General features: G+C 37.8%; 1 pseudogene; it reads left to right on the top strand.

The window, feature by feature from the left end:
- The first annotated feature begins 515 nt into the window (after nt 1-515).
- LOC145540443 (heterogeneous nuclear ribonucleoprotein A3 pseudogene) overlaps nt 516-14,590 on the top strand; it is a 96,270-nt pseudogene continuing 82,195 nt past the window's right edge.

The raw sequence follows: 14,590 nt of genomic DNA, 5'->3' as shown, positions 1-14,590 counted from the left end.
ATGTTAGTCGCTCAGTCATGTCTGACTCTTTGCAATCCTATGTACTGGAGCCCACCAGGCTCCAATGTCTGGAATTCTCCAGGCAAGAATACTGCAGTAGGTTGCCATTCCCTTCTCCAGGAGATCTTCCCAACCCAGGTATTGAACCTGGGTCCCCTGCATTGCAGGTAGATTCTTTACCATCTGAGCCACCAGGGAAGCCCCCAGTGTATAGAAATAAATAAAAAACTAGAATGTGATACATAGAAAGTATATTAATTATTTAACATATATTGATCACTTATCATATTCCAGACACCATTCTAAACATGTTCAATGTTAACATATTTAGCAATTCCAATCATGTGATTCTCAATGTGATTGTGTTTTTTACCAGTTCATTGCCTTCTCAACTCAAAATCTCCCCTTCATTCCCTGTTCTGAAAAAAATAGAGCTGAACCCTTTAAATATTTTTCCTTTGCAAAGTGGCACAAGATTAAGCATTAAATGGAGTTGGGGGACACTGAGAGAAGAAATGATGTTTCTCTTCCTGCGTCTAGTGTGCTCGCCTTGCCATGCTCCTTCAGTGAGCACACTTCTGGCATCTGACTCCTGCCACATGCAGCAGCTCACAGGACCAGTGGCCAGAATCTTCCCCCCCAAACCCCTGAGACTCATCTTCACAGCCAAGCACGATGGTGGAAGCATCTCCCTCAGGATGACTTCCCCTGGTATCTTCTCAGGCCACTGTGCAGCCCACACATTCCATTGTTCTACCCTGGGTGCTGTATCTCAGCCTTCAAGTAGCAACTGCTCCTTAGGAACTGTTATTGCTGTATTCCGTAGAGTTCTCTTTACTTCTTGCTAGCCAATCTTCTGTTACCTCCAACCTCTTGTAAGGTTAATAAACTTTGTTTAAATATTTGTGAGGTTTCTGTCTCATGCCTGCAATCTCACTGACACAGTGCCTTCATGAGGTAGCAATTTGTAAGCCTATTTTCTTGACAGAAACAGGCTGAGAGAATAACTTTTCCAATATCACATAGGTAATAAGTGGAAGAATTGAGATTGAATCTTATTTTTTCCCTAACTTCATAGCTCTAATACTTAGCCATTTATGACCAAGAATAATTAAAAATAGCTCCCCCTTTTATTCTCAGAAACGTCCCAGTTTGTTTGACAAATTACATACCTACCCTAATTAAACTATTTCTCATTTTGTTTAAATCAGCAATTTTCAAGACTTAACCTCATGACTTAAATGAGAATGAAAGTCACATGCATGTCACATTCTCTGTTCAGTTCCTTTAATCTCTTTCTCTCACACTCAAGAAAGCACAAGCCAAGACAAATTCTAGAATGTTAATAAAGAGATAACCTTGAATCAACTCAAATTTATTATACAGACAAGTCTTCCACATATTTTGGTATTTTGTCAACTGTGCGTGTGTGTGTGTGTATGAGTCTTAGTCACTTCAGTCATGCCCGACTCTTTGCAACTGCATGGACTGTTGCCTGCCAGGCTCCTCTGTCCATGGAATTCTCCAGGCAGAAATACTGGAGTGGGTTGTCATTCCCTTCTCCAAAGGATCTTCCCAACCAGGAGATTGAATCCTGTTCTTCTACACTACAGACAGATTGTTTACTGTCTGAGCCACCAGGGAAGCCCTATTTTGTCTACTATCAGTAATTAATTCCTTATGATATATTACAGCTGATTGAGACAAAATATGTGTTGGAAAAAACATTTTTTCTAACCCATTCACTAAGGAAACATCCTCATATGTAAGCTAAAGCTCTTCAATTGCTTTGTGTAATATACAATGAATTATGTATAATATATGAATTGTTAATAATATATACGTATGCCTTATTAATATACAAAGTGTATTGCTTTATTAGCATACTTTAAAAGAATTGATTACTCCAAGAATGCCAAGTTATGTCTCAAGCAGGACAATGCTTTGAAGCTTTATCACTCTTCTGAATATTAACTTTTTACATGTAAGTAACTCAAGAGTAGGGACTCTAGATAGCAAACACTCATGAAACTGTGCATCTCACCAAGAACATCCTACAAGAAATTAAAAGAAATGTGAGAGAACCTTGCTTTTCCATCTTCAGATAAACTACTAACATTTTTCCCAATAAGCCAGGAATGAAGATTCCTTATCCTAGAATTTTCAAAGCTTTCCTAAGGCTATAAAACACAGTTTTTTTCTTCTGAGTTACATCTGATGACAAGTATTTGAACACCACTGAAGCTATAGTTCCCTCCCCAAAGTTCAGAAACCAGAAGTTTCAGAAAAGGGATTAAACGTGTGGTAATTTGGGAATGAAACAGTGCCATGTCAGATGCTCAATAACTGAATAACAAATCTCTGTGTTAAGTGGATAGATGAATATTGTTTCCTCATCCAAGTATTATCTGCAGTTACCCAATATACTTACCTCGATATTGTGCAGCCTAAGCATATGACATGTGCAAGGCATTGACAATTTCAGACTCCTATTTGGAAGGAAAAGTACTTGGGAATCTAACCTTGTCATTTTAAGGATTATGTTGCCCATGTGTTTGAGTGGGGATTAAAGACTGACATTGGGCCTTAACTTCACCAAGAGTCTATCCTCAAACAGCTATGACCCATCATTCTTGAGGCCTCGCCTGCAGACTTCTCAACAAGGCTTTGGCATATGTGAGCCACTGCATCTGCTTACTGCATACTAGTGAGCTCTGCCTCCCTTAAGATATTTAATATCTATCACAGAGGCACCAGATGCCTGACCGCAAAAGAATACTAATGAATACTGTAGAAGCAGGTTCAGGAAAGATTACGGAAATTGTTCACAGAAGGCTTAAAATGGATGTTATACTAACTGCTCGCCTGGGTTTCCTTCCATTGCTTCTAGAAATCAGATACTGTTGTTCATGTGGCTATGTAGTATCATTTAGTGATTTGGGTTCTCTCCAGATATTAGAGATATTCTATTCTTTCCTTGAATCACAAAAGAACTGGTTAATAAGATTGACTACAGCTTGAATGCTTACCAGAGTATCTCTAGTTCTAGAGCTCCAGTTTTCAGCTGGAATATTCATTTGAAAAATACTTCCCATGTTTTGCTTAGTGAATGTTTGTGCTGATTACAATGTGAGAGTTTACTTTTATGATTACACAACCTTATTTTCACAGTATGGGTTTTTGAACACAAGGCCATAATATACTCATAATAAAAAATTACGCATGCAGTGATAAAACATTATATGTACCTTTTAGAGATATTTGTTGCTGGTAAAGTGTTAACTCATAAAGATCCTTGCATATTTAGAGCTATTATTTCTGCAAATTACAATCAACAATTTTTCAAGAGAAAATTGGAAATCCATGTTATAGACTGTATACAGAATAATAAGTTTAAATAGCATAACAAGCACTACTGAATTTATCTCAAGGCAGTCAGAAGATATTAAAATAAAACTTAAGTTGGATTTGGATTTTTGAAAAGAGTCATTTGCCTTTTAGTCCTCTGTAAATTCATGAGTTCTTTCTTGATTATAGAAGAAATAAAACTAGGGAAACCTGCTGTATGTGCTTCTCCCATACATTTACTGAGGTGACAAGAGAGTTGCCTCCAGCCCATTTGTGATTCCTCCGTCTGGTACTCAGGCAGTATCACTTTTTGTTGGCTTGTTTATTTCAATGTCAGAGCCATGCCTGGATGCTCCAAGCCTTTCAGCCAGTAGCAAAGTACAAGGAGAGGATGAAGGAAAAATTTTAGAATGTATGATATAAGTAACACTGGTATGGGTTTGAGGCCTCTGAGGTATGAATACTTCAGCTGTTCAAGGAGCTGAAAAAGCAACAAGCAAGTGTTAAGTATGAAACTTTCAATAATTACCAGTCTCACCACCTTGGCTGTAACAGGCAAAATATTCTGTATGCTATTATATATCCTGTGATTCATCCCATCCCCCATGAGACAGAGATTAATGCTGCAATACCAAAGAAGGAAAATGTGATTACACCAGATTTTATTGTAATACCATTATCGATTTGTTGCCATAATAATGTAGGATGCACATTGCTTTACTCCAGTAAGTTTTTATTTTTCTACATTTCCCCCTAGAGATTTGAGAACCTCTATGTCTATAAAATTGCAACCTTGAGTCTGCAATTGGAAAGGCCTATCTATTGTTCTAAAGTTACCTTTAATCTGACTATACAGGTAGGCATAAACTATCATAGCAATAGAATGCTGATCCTTAGTACTATAAATTTTCCATCACTGGGCTCCTGCCTTGAATGTGCCTTATTGTGTCAGGTGTATCTGGTCACACACTGAGATTTTTCCTCCATCTTAGTCATTTTTATTCATGGGATGAAATGGATTCTGCAGTATTATAGATTTCAAACTTAACCAAAAAGCAGTGAAGACTGCCTTCCTCATACCACTCACTTTAAAATAGAAAACATATTTCAATCAGTCTTGTTAAAGTAAAACCAAAAAGCTTTTGACTTTTTAGAGGTTTCTACCGTCCCAGCATTGATTGCATTTAAAAGATACACTTCCCTCTCACATTTTGGTTTGTTCATTTGCCAGTACTAGTATTTTGTTAATATAATCAAACTTCTTCATAAATTATTACTTAATATATGGATTCAGATGTCTTCTTTATGTAACAGGCATCTTTGGGGACACAAAAGGGAACACAAAAGGGCTTCTCTGATAGCTCAGCTGGTAAAGAATCTGCCTGCAATGCAGGAGACCCTGGTTCGATTCCTGAGTCAGGAAGTTCCCCTGGAGAAGGGATAGGCTACCCACTCCAGTATTCTTGGTTTTTTTTTTCTCTGGTGGCTCAGACCATAAAGAATCTGCCTGCAATGTAGGAGAACTAGGTTCAATCCCTGGGTTGGGAAGACCCCCTGGAGAAGGGAGTGGCAACACCTTCCAGTATTCTTGCCTGGAGAATCCCCATGGACAGAGGATCCTGGCAGCTATATAAAGTCCATGGGGTCTCAAAGAGTTGTACAGGACTGAGCAACTAAGTACACACACAAATATTATTCCTTGCCGACTCTTCCATTTCTTACCTCTCTCTCCCTAGGCCACTTCATCTGTTCTCATGGCTTGTATACTACCCACGTGGGGATAGTTTCCAAGTTTGTGTCTCTGGCTCAAATCTCTTCTGACTTCAGACTCCTATATCAACTGTCTGGTTAACATAGCATCTCAAAGCTATCTCACACTTCACACATTCAAAGTGAAACTCTTGGTTTGCCTTCAAACCTGCTTCTCCTCCTCTTTCTCATCTCAATAAACGTCATTACTACCCACCCAGCTGTTGATGCCAGAAAGCTGGGGATTATGCTTCTTCTCATTCCCCACATCCTGTTCATCCGCAAGTTCTAATGGTTCTCTCCAACAAATGTGTTCCAAACCCATCCACTCTAGTCCACACCCACTCCCACAACCCCTGCCCTGGCCTCCAGCTGGAGCCTGCTCACTGCTCCCCCAGGACCACCCCCCATACTGTCCTCTAATCCATTCCCCCACATAAGAAATAAATATTCTTTTAAAACATAATTCAGATCATGTCACATCCCATTTCACTTAGAAAATAATGAAAAATGTTTGGTGTTATAGTCAGAATCAAAGCGAGATTTCTTACCCTGGTTTGCAAAGCCTGGCCCTGTCCACCTCGGCAACATGACTTCCTGTCATTTACCCTCTGCCAGATGTGCAGCAGCCACCCTCCATCTCCCTGCTTGGGGACTGTGAACGTGCTATTCCCTTGCTGTGAATGTTCTCGTTTCTGCGCTTTGAAGCCTGGCTCCTTTTCACCCTCCAGGTCTCAGTTTAAATATCACCTGCTTAGAGAAGTTTTCTTCCTCACCACCTTGCTTCAATCTCACCCCACTCTTCTACATCATCACCATTATTTCTTCTCACAGCACCCCCTCTATATCCTTCACACACTTTCAAAACTCTGTAATGATTCGTTTAACTTATTTGCTTTTAATTGTCCATCCCTCGCTCCAGACTAAAAGTTCACTTACAGCAAGGATAAAATTGTCTACCTTGTTTCTCTTTATAGACCAGAGCCTAACAGTGTCAATCATGTAAGAAATGGTCAAGAAATGGACATACTAACATTTCCCTGGATCATCACTTACTATCAATATACTCTTATCTAGTGTTGCCTATTAATTTCTGCCCCCATCATCTATTCCACTTCCTTAGTTCAAAATAAACATTCAAGACTTATTTCAAGTTCTATTACCTTACCACTATGAACTTATATTTCAAAAATAACTTTAAAAATGCTACCTCACTAATCTTCTAAATATTTTCTTCTATAAGTTAGCTCATTTCTTAACATACCAAGTGTACTGGTTTCTGTTCAGTACAAATGACAACAAGGGAACTTCTCTGAGGGTCCAGTGGTTAAGACTCTGTTTCTGTTGCAGGGAGCACAATTCCAGCATCAGCAAGGGTCTCTGCTCCACAGTCATCCAGGGATGCAGATATATGGCAGAGCTACAAGTACATCATAGAGCCTCCTCAGTTTCCATGGAGGGAGAAGAGAGAATTAGAAACTGTACATACTTTTTCCTTATTCAAAATAGCATACCATATTTGCTCATATTTCACTGCATTAGAACTAATAGTATGTCCCTGCCTACCAGCAAGGGGCCAGTAAGTGAAAAAGTCAGGGAGCATTCCTTTCTCAGCTACTCCTGCTATACCATCAAAATAGCGTCACTAACAATCTTAAAGAATTTAGAATTCTTTGCTTTTCTATTGTAGGTTGAGGATGTGTGTATATATGTGTTTGTATATATGTATTGCTCACCTTAAATATACGATATTTATTTGTAATGTAATTCAATTTAGATGAGAGTGTTTGTATCGACGTGAGCAGTTAATATGCACAACTCACACGGAACAAAACCTTGAAAAGATCCTGTGTTTCATAACATACTGTGTAAATTAATATAATAAAAACAAAAGTGTAACCGTGGGTGAGAACAGTAGAAATAAGGAAAATGAAAAGAATGTTTTATTCAGCCATAAAAATAAATACTATCTTAAGGGTAATTTGTTCTTTCAATCTGACAAAAACATATATGCATAAACATGTACATACAAGTAAAAAGTTTCAACAGATCCCCATTTCTCTCTAGATCAAAAACTTTTCACTAAAACTGTCAAAAGACTTCTGTCAGTTAACTATACCCTATCTACCCTACCCTTTCAAAAATAAATCTTTTATTTGTGCTTAAAAAAAAAAAAACAACTTAGCTTAGCAGTAGCAACGGAAACCTGAAAAATAGTTGGTCTCTGACCTCAAGAAATTCATTTAATGAGAGAAGGCTGGCTTGCTAATGGTTAAGTACAGTATGATAAAGCTTATAGTCAAAGTATCTGCAAGTGCTATAGGAACAGGGAAGAGAGGTAGAGGAGACTTCATGGTAGTGGCAACATTTGATCAGAAACTTAGCAAATGATTTGGGGGAAAGTTGGAGTGGGGAATCCAGTTCAAAAATCACTGTACCAACCAAAAAGTTTGTGCTCAATTACACTGCATATCAAGATAAATCTCATACACACATCTTTAGTCAGGTCACTTGTGCTGGGGAGCAGTCCAAAAAGATCTTGGCAGCCCTGATAAGCAATTCGTTAGATATAGAAAAAGGTTGCAACAAAGGTCCGTCTAGTCAAAGCTATGGTTTTTCCAACAGTCATGTATGAATGTGAGAGTTGGACTATAAAGAAAGCTGAGTGCCAAAGAATTGATGCTTTTGAACTGTGGTGTTGGAGAAGTCTCTTGAGAGTTCCTTGGACTGCAAAGAGATCCAACCTGTCCATCCTAAAAGAAATCAATCCTGAATATTCATTGGAAGGACTGATGTTGAAGCTGAAACTCCAATATTTTGGCCACCTGATGCAAAGAACTGATGCATTTGAAAAGACCCTGATGCTGGGAAAGATTGAAGGCAGGAAGAGAAGGGGACAACAGAGGATGAGATGATTGGAAGGCATCACCGACTCAATGGACATGAGTTTGAGCAAGCTCTGGGAGTTGGTGTTGGACAGGGAAGCCTGGCATGCTGCAGCCCATGGGGTTGAAAGAGTCAGACAGGACTGAGTAACTGAACTGAACTGAACTGAGAGGTGCTCTAAAGGTGTGTGAGGTAGACCTCTCACACTTTGCTAAAGCAGAAAGTACAATCTCTGTAGAGAAAAATTTGGCAACCTCTTGTAAAATCACATATACATTATTGACTGATTCAGCAATTCCCTTCTAGGAATCTTCAACACTGGCAAAAACATGGATAGCTGTTATGGACAAAGCTATTGATTACAGCACTAATTTTAAAACCAAAAATATAGAAACAAAATTAACTTTCAATCAACAAGGACTGGCCACATAAACTATGATGCATCTATGCAATACATATGCTGCACCTGTAAAAGGAATGAAGATTATATTTTTCAACTACTATAGAGTATTTTATATTTAAGTAAAAAAACCATGTGAGGAAGAGTATAGTATGCCATCATGTATCTAGCAGAGGAGGGACACTAATATTTATGCTTATAAACCAAACATATGAAATTACCATTTTTATTTAAAAAGTAGTCAAATATTGGGAATTTGATATAGTTCTATTTAATGAATATGCATTAGCCTGTATTCTTTAAAGTGAAAAGTTAAAAATTTTTGAATGATGTCTTCAAGATACATATCCCACATTTGCCCAAAATAGTCCCAATTTGCACCTATTTCCAGAGAAAGCAATGGCACCCCACTCCAGTACTCTTGCCTGGAAAATCCCATGGACGGAGGAGCCTGGTAGGCTACAGCCCATGGGGTTGCTAAGAGTCAGACACGACTGAGTGACTTCACTTTCACTTTTCCCTTTCATGCATTGGAGAAGGAAATGGCAGCCCACTCCAGTGTTCTTGCCTGGAGAATCCCAGGGACGGTGGAGCCTGGTGGGCTGCCGTCTATGGGGTTGCACAGAGTCGGACACGACCGAAGCAACTTAGCAGCAGCAGCAGCACCTATTTCCAAGGTGTAGTTATTAATACAATCCCTTTTTACACTTTAAAGTGTCTCAATTTAGAACAATATGTGTATATAAAGGGGATGGAAGGGGAGAAAAGGTAGACAGGACAAGTGGAAATGAAGAAATAAGGATGGAAAGATCAGAAATAGAAGTTTGATTACTTGAATACAGTTTGTGTTATCAATTTAACATTTAAAATATATAAATATTTTAAATGTTAAATGAAGTCAATAAAACTAAAGGTATGTTTATTAGTTAGTGTAATGATACAGAAGCAATTTAGAATGACATAACAATGCAATAATAGTTTCTTAGTGGGTTAAGAAAAAAAGAATTGCAAACATGTCTTAAACTCTTTTCATGACTTATATTATTGATACTGCTGGTATTATTCTAAGAAAGCTTTGTATGAAGTACAGAATAAAGCAAATGAATAATTATACTTATGTCACTAAGAACAGAACCAAGATTTTCAGCAGGAGAGAAGAGATAATAAGTAACTTTCAGTAAATATTTAATTAGCTCTCAATTTGAATAAGAAGCTCCAATATGAACTCAGGATAAATGTTTTATATGTGTGTATATGTGTGTGTATGTATGTATGTATGTATATATATATATATGTATACATATTTAAAGGACTTTAGGTTTCTAGAACAACTACAGGTTTATAGCAAAATTGAGAGGAAAATACAGATATTTTCCCCTATACACCTTGCCTCCACATATGTGCAGCCTCCCCTGTTATCAGTATCACTCATCAGAGTAGAATATTTGCTATAGTTGATAAACCCACATTGATAGATCATAATCACCCAAAATCCATAGGTTATACTTAGGGTTTACTCCTGGTGCTATCCATTCTGCGTATGCTAAGTTGCTTCAGTTGTGTTTGACTCTTTGTGACCCTATGGACTGTAGCCCACCAGACTCCTCTGTCCGTGAGATTCCCTAGGCAAGAATATTGGAATGGGTTGCCATTCGCTTCCCCAGGGGATCTCCCAACCCAGTGATCGAACCCACGTCTCTCATGTCTCCTGCATTGGCAGGTGAGTTCTTTACCATTAGCGCCACCTGGGAAGCCCCCATCCATTCTATGAGTTTGGACAAATATATACTGACATATTTTCATCATTATAATATCATACAGATATGACTTTTATGGCTCTAAAAATTCTTCACTCTCTACCTATACATTCCTCCAAATTCCACACCTGGCAGCTACAATCTTTTTACTATCTCCCTAATTTTGCTGTTTCCAGAAGATCAAATAGCTGGAATTTTATGTTATGCAGCTCTTCTCACAATAGTTTATTTCACATAGTAATATGCATTTAATATTCTTTCATATCTTTTGATGACTTGTTAGCTCATTTCTTTTAAACACTGAAAAATATTTTATCATTTGGATACACCACTGTTTATTTAACATTAACCTACTGAAGGGTATCTTGATTGCTTACAAGTTTTGGCCATTATAAATAAAACTGTTATAAATATCTATGTGCAGGTCTTTATGTGGACGTGTTTTCAACTTATGTGCTGTATGGATCACAACAAACTGTGGAAAATTCTTCAAGAGATGGGAATACCAGACCACCTGACCTGCCTCCTGAAAAATCTGTATGAAGGTCAAAAAGCAACAGTTAGAACTGGACATGGAACAACAGACCAGTTCCAAATTGGGACAGGAGTACGTCAAGACTGTATATTATCACGCTGCTTATTTAACTTCTATGCAGAGTACATCATGCGAAATGCCAGACTTGATGAAACACAACCTGGAATCAAGATTGGGAGAAATACCAATAATCTCAGATACGCAGATGACACCACCTTTATGGCAGAAAGCGAAGAAGAACTAAAAATCCTCTTGATGAAAGTGAAAGAGGAGAGTGAAAAAGTTGGCTTAAAACTCAACAGTCAGAAAACTAAGATCATGGCAACCAGTCCCATCACTTCATGGCAAAATAGATGGGGAAACAATGGAAATAGTGACAGACTTTATTTTGGGGGGCTCCAAAATCACTGCAGATGGTGCCTGCAGCCATTAAATTAAAAGACACTTACTCCTTGGAAGGAAAGTTATGACCAATCAAGATAGCATATTAAAAAGCAGAGACATTGCTTTGCCAACAAAGGTCTGTCTAGTCAAGGCTATGGTTTTTCCAGTAGTCATGTATGGATATGAGAGTTGGACTATAAAGAAAGCTGAGCACTGAAGAATTGATGCTTTTGAACTGTGGTGTTGGAGAAGACTCTTGAGAGTCCCTTGGACTGCAAGGAGATCCAACCAGTCCATCTTAAAGGAGATCAGTCCTGGATGTCCATTGGAAGGACTGATGTTGAAGCTGAAACTCCAATACTTTGGCCACCTCATGCGAAGAGTTGACTCATTGGAAAAGACCCTGATTCTGGGAAGGATTGGGGGCAGGAGGAGAAGGGGGCGACAGAGGATGAGATGGCTGGATAGCATCACAGACTCAATGGGCATGAGTTTGGGTAAACTCTGGGAGATGGCGATGGACAGGGAGGCCTGGCATGCTGCAGTCCATAGGGTCACAAATAGTCAGACATGACTGAGCTACTGAACTGAACTGAACTTTTCAACTTCTTTGGGTAAATACAGGGAGCACTATTGCTGGATCATATAATAAGAGTATATTTAGTTTTGTAAGAAACTGTCCAACTCTCTTCCAGAGTGTCTGTACCATTCTCTATTTCAACCAGCAGTGAATGAAAGTTCCTATGACTCCACATCCTCACCAGCATTTGTTGTTGTCAGTATTACAGATTTTGGCCATTTTTAATAGGTGTGTAGATGCTGTTTCCCATCTGTATTTCTTTCTTTTTTTTTCACATCTGTATTTCTTCAGTTAGGTGTCTGTTAAGGTCTTTGGTCCGTTTTAAAATCAAGTCCTTTTTATTATTATTATTGACTTTTAACCATTCTTTGTATATTTTAAATAACAGTTCTTTTTTCAGATGTACTGTCTCCCAGCCTGTGTTTTGTTTTTTTTTCCCTCATTCTCTTGATATTGCCTTTTGCAGAGCAAATTTTTTTTTTTTAATTTTAGTGAAGTCTAGCTTATCAATTATTTCTTTCATGGATTATGCCTTTAAAGTTGTGTCTAAAAAGTGATTGTCACAGTCAAGGTCATCTAGTTTTTCTCCTATTTTATTTTCTGGGAGTTTTGTATTTCTGTATTTTATATTTGGTCTATGATCCATTTTGAGTTAATTTGTAGTGAGTGTAAGGACTATCTAGATTTATTTTTGGCAAATGAATTTTCAGTTGTGTCAGCACCATTTATTGAAAATCTATTTGTGCTCCATTGTATTGCCTTTACTCCTTTGTCCAAGATCAGATGGCCACGTTTATGTGGGTCTATTTCCGGTCTCTATCCTGTCCCATTGATCTGTCTGTCTATTCTTTTGCCATACTCTTGGTTACTATAGATTTATAGTGACTCTTGAAACTGGGTATTATCAGTCCCCCAGTTTTATTTTTCTTTTTCAATATTGTGCTGGCTATTTTGGGTCTTTCACCTCTCCATACAAACTTTAATATTTGTTTGTTGATACCTACAGATTAACTTAGTGAGATTTTGATTTGAATTTTGCTGAATCTATAGATCAAGTTGGGAAGACCTGACATCTTATCAATATTGAGTTTTCCTATCCATGAATGTGTTATGTTTCTCCATTTTTCTGGTTCTTTGATTTCATTTATCAGTTTTGCAGTTTTCCTTAAATAGGTCCTAAACATATTTTGTTAGCTATATACCAAAGTATTTATTCTTCTTGGGTGCTAAATGTAAACGGTATTGTGTTTTTTATTTCCAGTTCCACATGTTTATTGCCGCTATATATTGTTAAGGAAGCAATTGACTTTTGTATATAAACCTTTTATTCTACAACCTTGTTTATTAGTTCTAAGAGTTTTTGTTGAATCTTTCAGATTTTCTATATAGATGATTATGTCATCAGTGAACAAAGACAACTTTTATGTCTTCCTTCCCAACCTGTATACATTTTCTTACTTATTACTTTAGCTAGAACATCCAATACATTGTTGATAAAAAGTGGTAAGAGGAGTCATCCTTGCCTTGTACATGATCTAGTGGGAAAGCTTCTAGCCTCTCACTATTAAGTATAATGTTAGATGTGGGGTTTCTGAAGACAGTCTATTGGATTGAGAAATTTCTCCTCGATTTCTAAATTATCATTAAAGGATATTGGATTTTGTTAAGTGCTTTTTCTTCAACTATTAGTATGATTATGTGATTTTCTTCTTTGTCTCATGATGTGATGGGTTATGTTAGTTGATTTGCAAATGTTGAATCAGCCTTGTACATCTAGGGTAAATCCCACTTGGTCATGATGTATACGGAGAAGGCAATGGCACCCCACTCCAGTACTCTTGCCAGGAAAATCCCATGGACGGAGCAGCCTGGTAGGCCACAGTCCATGGGGTGAGGAAGAGTCGGACACGACTGAGCAACTTCACTTTCACTTTTCACTTTCCTGCATTGGAGAAGGAAATGGCAACCCACTCCAGTGTTCTTGCCTGGAGAATCCCAGGGACGGGGGAGCCTGGTGGGCTGCAGTCTATGGGGTCGCACAGAGTCGGACACGACTGAAGTGACTTAGCCGCAGCAGCAGCAGCATGATGTATAATCACTCTTATATTTTGGGGAATTCCATTTGCTAGTATTTCATTGAGAATTTTAGCATTTGTGTTCTAAGGGGTGATAGCCTGTCATTTTGCTTATTGTAATGTCTTTGTCTGGATTTGGTATCTGGGTAATTCTGGTCTCATGAGTTGTGAAATATTCCCTCTGCTTCTATCTTCTGAAAGAGATTGTAGAGAACTGGCATAATTTATTCCTTAAATGTTTTGTGAAATTTACCAGAAACCCATCTGGGCCTGATGTTTTCTTTTTTGGAAGATTATTAATTAATGATTCAATTTCTTTAATAGATATAGGCTTATTCAGAGGGTCTATTTCTTCTTTTGTGAATTTTGGCAGTTGGAGTCTTTCAAGGAATTGGTCTATTTCATCTAGGTTATCAAATTTGTGGACATAGAGTTGTCCAGAATATTCCCTGATTTTCCTTTTATTATCCATGGGATCTGTAGTGATGCCAACACTTCCATTTCTGATATTAGTAATTTGTGTCCTCTCCCTTTTTGCTTAGTCTGGCTAGAGGCTTGTCAATGTTATTTGATTTTTTTCCAGAGAACTATATTTTGGTTTTATTGATTTTCTCTATTTATTTTTCAGTTTTGTTGATTTCCACTCTAATTCTTAGAACTTCTTTTCTTTTGTTTACTTTAGGTTTAAAATGCTCTTCTTTTTCTAGTTTGCCAATATTTCTCAAAAACCAACAAACAAAAACATACTTCCTAATTCTGTACACTGAAAAAAGCTAGAGACAGTGACCAGTTCAGTAGCTCTGAGCATCCCTACTGTCCACATTGTGATCACTAATATAAATTATTTCTAAAAGGAGCAAGGATCCTTGGAGAAAT

This window comes from Giraffa tippelskirchi, chromosome 3, assembly GCF_054371585.1.
Source record: "Giraffa tippelskirchi isolate mGirTip1 chromosome 3, T2T-mGirTip1v1.2.pri, whole genome shotgun sequence".
Taxonomy (NCBI): Eukaryota; Metazoa; Chordata; class Mammalia; order Artiodactyla; family Giraffidae; genus Giraffa; species Giraffa tippelskirchi.
This window is presented reverse-complemented; position numbering and strand designations above follow the sequence as displayed.